The sequence below is a fragment of the Arachis hypogaea genome, chromosome 19 (genome assembly GCF_003086295.3).
Source record: "Arachis hypogaea cultivar Tifrunner chromosome 19, arahy.Tifrunner.gnm2.J5K5, whole genome shotgun sequence".
In the NCBI taxonomy this organism is placed as follows: Eukaryota; Viridiplantae; Streptophyta; class Magnoliopsida; order Fabales; family Fabaceae; genus Arachis; species Arachis hypogaea.
In genome coordinates, this window is record NC_092054.1 from 107,448,971 (window position 1) to 107,457,099 (window position 8,129).

An 8,129-nucleotide genomic window follows, 5' to 3' on the forward strand; every position below is an offset into this window, starting at 1 on the left:
ACAAAGCTCTGATCAGGAAGTGCCCACCTGGAATGTTCAGTGAGTGGGACAGATTGTAAAATTTCTATGAAGGCTTGACATTGAAATCTCAAGAGGCTTTGGATTATTCAGCAGGAGGCTCTTTACAACTAATGAAAACTGCAGAGGAAGCCCAAAATCTCATTGATATGGTGGCCAACAACCAGTATTTCTTTGCTCACCAAAGGCAACGCCAACCATCACAAAGGAAAGGAGTGATGGAGTTGGAAGGAGTGGACTCAATTCTAGCTCAAAACAAAATGATGCAGCAGCAAATTCAACAACAATTTGAGCAAATGGCCAAAAGGATTGATAGTCTTCAAGTAGCAGCTGTGAACACAAGCCACCCATCAACTGTATGGGTGCAGAATGAAGAAAGCCAAGAAGAGCAACAACAGGAGCAAGTGCAGTACATGCATAACCAGAACTTTGGACAGAATGAAGTCTATGGTGACACCTACAATCCATCCTGGAAGAACCATCCAAACATAAGATGGGGAGATAACCACACTCATAACCAGCAACCATGGCAAAGAAATTCAAACCAAAACAACTCAAGAAACAACCAAAACCACAATCAGCAAAACACTAACCCCAATCCATATAGAAAACCTCAAAACAACCACCCAAATTCCAGTTACTATCCACCCAATAACCAAACCACTAACCAAAATACCTATCATCAACCTTCAACATCTCACAACCAGCCACAAGCATCACAAGACACTCAAAGAATCTCCAAGTTGGAGATATTGATGGAAAAGATGATGAAGCACCAAGAAATAATGATGGAAAAAGTCATGAAAAATCAAGAGATGGCCAGACAAGATCAAGAAACAGCAAGAAAAGATCAAGAAGCATCAAGAAAAGATCAAGCCATAACAAGCAAAAACCAAGAAGCTTCAATCAGAAATCTTGAGAGGCATATGGAACAAATGGCTAAACAAATTGCAGAGATGGGTGAGAAACAATCAAATGCATCCCCTATTGCCACTCAAGACCACCCAAGGGACAAAGGAAAAGCTACAAAGTGGGAGGAGTACAAGGCAATCATAGTGGGAAGTGAGAAGACTGGAGGGAAAGAAGTCATCAATTAGGAAGAACACAACAGAGAAGTTCCACAAGAAGAGACAGAAGAGAGAAGAGAAAATGATAGAAAGACCAAGAATGCAAAAATCTCAAAGAGAGACAATAACATCCTTGAAACACAGTTACAGGAGAAGAAGGAAGGGGTGAAGCCAGATGTCCCCAAACTTCCGTACCCTCAGAGGTTCAAAAAAGAAAATGAGGATAAGCAATATTCAAAGTTCATGGGCATATTCAAGACACTTAGCATCAATATTCCTTTTTTAGAAGCACTTGAACAGATGCCAGTGTATGCCAAATTTATGAAGGAAGTGCTGACAAAGAAAAAGTCCCTAAAAGAAGGACAAATTGTTGAGATGACAATGGAATGTAGTGCTATTCTCCAAAGAGAGTTGCCAGAGAAGAAAGATGATCCTGGGAGTTTTTATATACCTTGCACCATAGGAAACATAACAATTGAGAAGTCATTCTGTGATCTTGGTGCAAGCATAAATTTGATGCCTTTGTCTCTAATGAGGAAACTCCAAATTGTCGAGCTGAAATCCATACGAATACTTCTTCAAATGGCTGATAAATCGATTCAGCAAGCACTTGGAGTTGTAGAGAATGTGCTGGTAAAAGTGGGAAAATTCCTTCTCCCAACTGATTTTGTCATCCTGGATATGGAGGAGGACCCTAACACTCCCATCATTCTGGGGAGGCCTTTCCTGGCTATGGGCAGAGCATTGATAGATGTTGAAAAAAGAGGAATTGTTGCTGAGAGTGCATGATGAACACCTAGCATTCCATGTTTTTAAAACCTTGCATGAGCCCATTCAGGAAAAAGATTTTATGAAGGATAAGGCCAGAGATCAAAGCCTGAAGGAGGCAGTCAATGATTTAACTCCAAGACTTCTAAATTCATGCTTGAAAGAAGTAGAAATGGTGCAACAGACCAAAGAAATCAAGGAGGAACTAGATCCAAAACCCCCAGATGAAAACCTCAACACTCCATATAAAGCACCACCAAAGCATGAAGTATTTTCTGAGAAAGAAAAGAAGAAGAGACAAAAAAGGTGGAGAAACAAGAAAATCCCCACTGAAGGCTTCTCACCAGGGGATAAAGTGATGTTAAACACCCAATCAATGAAGGTGTGTCCACAATTATCTGAGTACTACACTGTGAACCGGATCATTTCACTTGAACACCTAGAGATCATCAAAGAGGAGACTGGAAGGAAGTTCACAGTAAGAGGAGAAAAGTTAAGGCACTATGATTTTCAGCCTCCATGATCAAAGAACAAGATGTCAAGCTAGTGACAATAAAGAAGCGCTTGTTGGGAGGCAACCCAATCTAAGGTAGTTCACTCTTCATAGCTATTTCAATAAAAGGGTTAATTAGACTTATCTATATTGCAAGGAGCTAAGTTTGGTGTTGCACACCAAAATAAATTAAGGGAGAATGAAGGATTCTAAGTTTGGTGTTTCACCAAAATCTCATTTAAAAACACATTCTCACCTTCTGCATACATGGCTGCTAGCTCCGAGCAATTAGATAAACCAATTAACCAATTGTTTACTTTTTAGTTTTTTCTAGTTTTTATTACCTTTAGCAAAGACAAAAGGATTTCACATATGGTTAATTTGATGCATGAGAAACATTGGCAAGGAATTAAGTTTGGTGTTCCCACACCAAAATAAGTTTGAAAGTCGTGCTCAATTCTTGCACACTAACCAGTTGCCTAAGGACTTGGGGAACAAGCAACTTTCAATATCTTTTGTAGGAAGTCATTCAATCTTTTGGAGGAAAAGGTACATCATCATGGACAGAGGAAGGACATGGAACCCAACAATGATGATAACACAGATGAAACAAATAGACTCCAAGAGGTTGTATTGTTCTCTGACTGATTCTAGTTCAAATATGTTAATTGAAAGTGCAAATGTCCCCTGTTGATTAGTATCTTTCTAGATTCATTTACTGTCTGTGAGTTTGTTTGTTTTCATGCTGTTATGGCTTACTAGTCTAAGTGCTTGATTCACTTTCATCTTACTTAAATTATATGCTTTGTTCCTCATGCTTCAATAAAAGAAAAATAACTGTGAAATAGAGAAAGAGTAAAAGTCTGGTATGATATGAGACAAAATAAGATTATGTGGTGGTATGTGCTGGTTCATTAGGTGATTTATAAATAAGGCTGAATGCTGGCATGACTTTGTGATATGAACTTGAGTTACATTTCATGAGACTTGACAAATGAAAAAGGTCCAAAATAAAAGAAAGAAAAGGCAAAAGAAAGAAGCAAAAAGAAATACACAAGGCTGGGCACCAATGGCTGCAAATTTGGATAAATGCCTGTGATGTTCTTGTACAAAGATAAGCTTGGATAACTAGGTTCTAAGGGGTGCTTCATCACCCGGCAACTTGGGTTAACTAACCCGGGATTGCCAACCAAAAGTCCACCATCAAGAGCTACTTTGAGACAAAGCATTTAGTAACCCAAAGAGGTGCTGTGCATCAATTTCCAAAGAACAAATAGAGATGAACAAAACAAGCTAAATGCCTGTGATGTGTGTGTGCTAAGGAGAGGCTTGAGCAAGTAAGCCCATAGGGGTGTTTCAACACCTAGCATCTTGAACCAACTGGGACGGGAATGTTGGCTGAAAGCTTACTCTAAAAAGCTGCCTTACCACATAGCATTAAGCCTCAGCCAAGAAAGAAAAAAAAATCCCAAGCAATAACAAGTCTCATTTTTTGTGTAATTCAAGTAAGGATCCAAAGGAATGTTGATGTCTCAGCCCCAAAATAAAAATCCCTAAGATATCATGCATAAAAACCCCGTTTACCAGTATTTAATGTCTTCTAATAAAAGGCTTATACACTTCTCTGCTTCTAGTAATTTTCCTTATGTTTTACTGCTTACTTGGGGACAAGCAAGGTTTAAGTTTGGTGTTGTGATGACAAGTCATCTTAGCCTAGTTTCACTAGCCTTTTTCTTTGATTTTATTAGGTTTTATGCACTTTCTTGCATTATAAGTTAGTAATTTGGATTGGAATTGCATGGTCTCTTTGAATCAATCAACCACCCTTTAATTGACACAAAATCATGGGGTTTAAGCTTAAATTAATTGATTTTTGAATGAATTTTAAACCTTGTGAATTTGGTGATACTTTGATTGGTTGTTTTGATTATTTGTAGGTGAAGAAATGGTGGAAAAGGGAATTTTGGGCACGCTTTGGAACTTTAGGCCATGCTTTTGAAAGCGTGGCCCATGACCATTGAATCTTGGCATTAGCATCATGATGTCATGCATTGATGCTTATGCATGCATACATTTAATTATTAAGTGACCGAATGAATGAAATGAATGCATGCATGAAACATTTAATTAATAATGCCAAATGAATGAAATAACTGAATGCTATGTTAAGTAATTGGCATTACTAATTAAATGCAATAATATAATGAAAGCATGCATAGAACAATTAATTACTAATGCTAATGAATAAAGGCGTTAAATGAATGAATGATTTAAAGTTAAAGCATTAGCATTATTAATTAAAGCCATGCATTTCTAATGCAATTGGCAATTCATGCTTTACGTTAATGCATTAATAAAAGTATGCTTTTCATTACTAATACCTTGGAGGCAAGCCAACGTTTGCGCCAACGTTTGTCTCAAACGTTGAGGCAAACGTTGGCTGAAGAAGAAGCAGGGGAAGGCAACGTTTGCGCCAACGTTTGCCTCAAACGTGAGGTCAAACGTTGGCGCCAAAAAGAATGAAAAAGAGCACTCCTGGGCATAGCAACGTTTGAGCCAACGTTTGCCTCAAACGTGAGGTCAAACGTTGGCTACATTTTGGCAAGAAAGAGCATGGCAAAGCACCCCTGATTGATGGTTTAGATGAGCCACGTTTGCGCCAACGTTTGCCTCAAACGTTGGGCCAAACGTTGGCCAAAAAGGGAGCCTGGGAAGAACCACATTTGAGCTCACGTTTGACCTCAAACGTTGGCTCAAACGTGGATGACAGCAAGAAGGGCATCTACATAATGCCTTACACAAGGGACGTTTGAGTCAACGTTTGCCTTAAACGTTGACTCAAACGTGAATGGTTCATGGCCCGGTTCACAAGTGGATTTCTTCCCAACACCAAGAGCAATCAATAGAGGCTATTATCAACCCAATTCCATCAAGACTAAAGGCCCAATTCAAGGCTTAATGATCATTTGAAGAAAGTGTATAAATAGCTTAGGATTTGAAGTTTTAGAGGAGCTTTTCTTTTTAGAGTTTTCTTTAAGAATTTTCATAGTATTCATAGTAGAGAGCTTTTGGGTTTTGAGCTGTTTGGAGATTCTGAGTCTTGGGGAAGGAGAATTGAATTCTCTTCCTCTTAGTTTTATTATTTTTCAATTTCATCTACACTTGCCTTGAGTCTTGGGTGTTGAAGAATTGAGGAAATTCTGTCTCAATCTCATTTTGAGATCTCTCTGTTTTTCTTACTGCAGCTTCTGGAAAATTGAACTTGAATTTACATTTCTACATTGCTCTCTTCTTTAATTTGGCATTTGCTCTCTAAATTTGGATCTAAGAAAGCATTGAGATCTAGACTTAGTTATCTAGTCTCTTGGGTCCTGAGATCTATTGGTTTCCATTTTAATTTCCTTGTTTAATTACTACACCAAGTTTATTTTCCTTTTAGTTTTGAGATCCGGTTCAACTAATTACATCAACTACTCTTCATTCTGTTAAGTTTTGCTTTTCCCTGTTTAATTCCTGCAGATCCAATTCCCATTCCCCTTTTATTTTTCAAGTCATTTATATTTCTTGCACTTTAAGTTTCTGCAATTTACATTACTAGCACTTTAAGATTCAGCTCTTTTTCTTTTTGTTCCCTTTAATTTCCTGCAAATCACCCACTCCCCTTTACATTCTATGCAATTTAATTTCTGTCAACACAATTTCACACAATCAACACTTGTTTGCTTGACTAATTCAACCACTAAACTAAAGTTGCTCAATCCTTCAATCCTTGTGGGATCGACCTCACTCCCGTGAGTTTTATTACTTGATGCGACCCGGTATACTTACCGGTGAGTTTTGTGTCGGATCGTTTTCCGCACATCAGTACGCGCACATGACGCGTACGCGTGGATGGAAAATTGTCAAGCGACTCGCACGCGTGACGTACGCGTATGGGTTGATGTTCGCACGTGACCCACTTAACGTGAATCCGCTGGGGGCGATTTCTGGGCTTCCCAAGCCCAAATCCAACTCACTTCTGATGCTATTTAACCCAAGGAATGAAGAGAAATCAACATACTTTATCATTAGTTTAGTTTAGATTAGTTTTGGAGGGAAAGTTAGTTTTAGAGAGAGAAGCTCTCACTTCTCTCTAAGATTAGGATTAGGTTAGATCTAGATTAGAATTTCTTAGATCTAGTTTAATTTCATGCTTTAATTTACTTTTTCTTTTGTAATTCCTCTTCTTCTACCTTTCTTCTCTCTAGTTTTGCATTTAATTCTTGTAATTCTCTACTTTTATGTTGATGTACTTTTGTTCATTCCTTTTTTTTAATGCAATGCATGTTTTGATTTCCTTTATTGTTCATTTGATTTGTTGTTGTTTAATTCCTTGCAATTGAGTAGAGTAGATTTAATTTCCTTGTAATTTTACTATGCTTTCCTTTTATGCCTTCCAAGTGTTTGATAAAATGCTTGGTTGGAGAGTAGAATTTTATGCTCTTGACTTGGGAAGGTAACTTAGGAACTTTTGAGTTACTAATATCCAAGTAATTGATGATTGGGAGCCATTAACTCTAGTTCTCACTAATTGAATTAGTGGAGAGCTAGGACTTATGGACTTGGATTGATATAGCTCACTTAACTTTCCTTTACTACTATTTAGAGGATGACTTAGTGGGATTGATCCTTGCCAATTCTCATGTTATGGTTAGTGATAGGGATAAAGATCCTTGACCACCAAACCTTGCCAAGATCTTTTTAGCTATTAGTTTATTTTCATTGCCATTTATTTTACTTGTCTCTTATCAAAACCCCAAAACATGCTCCATAACCAATAACAAGACACTTTATCACAATTCCTAGGGAGAACGACCCGAGGTTTAAATACTTCGGTTTATAATTTTAGGGGTTTGTACTTGTGACAAAAAATCTTTTGTATGAAAGGATTAATTGTTGGTTTAGAAACTATACTTTACAACGAGACTTCATTAGTGAAATTCTAAATCGTCAAAAATCTAATCATCAAAATGGTGCCGTTGCCGGGTTATTGCAATGGTGTTATGTTATTAGTTATTGTATATATGTGAATATTGTGAATAGCTTGATTTTTGGATTGTTAGGACTCTATTTCATTATTTCTTATTAGCTTTTGTTTCTTATTTTCTCTTTTCATTATGAATTCTCACTTTGGCTATGAGTTTGGTTCTAACTATGTTGTAGGAAATGAGAGCTTCAATGAGGATGTGTATCAAGGATGGGACAATCAAAGGTGGGAGGAGCCATATGCATATGATCAATCCTCTTGGCAACAACCTCCACCAATACACTATGAAGAAGAGCCATTCTATGATGCATATCAATCCAATGGCTATGGTGAATCTCCTTGTGACTTTCAAGAACCACCACCATATGCCTACGAGTCATATCCTCAACATGAACCTTAACCATACTCACAAGCCTCTTTTCACCAACCATCTTCATATGACCCTAGTCCATATCCATCCTACCAACCACCTTTTGAACCATATGAGCTATACATAGAACCACCACTCCAACATCAATACCCCCAAGAACCACCTCAATACACACCACCTCCATACCCTTATCAAGAAGAACCACCTTCCTACCATGAACCCTTTTTCCAAGATAATGAACCCTCATATCCACCCTAACCCTCAATAGACGAAATCCTTGGCCTTATACTTCAAGGGCAAGGAGAAATACAAAGGGAGACACTAGAATTTGTGGCTACCTTAACCAAGATAGTAAGCACTTTAGCCTCCCAATGCTTGAGCACTCGA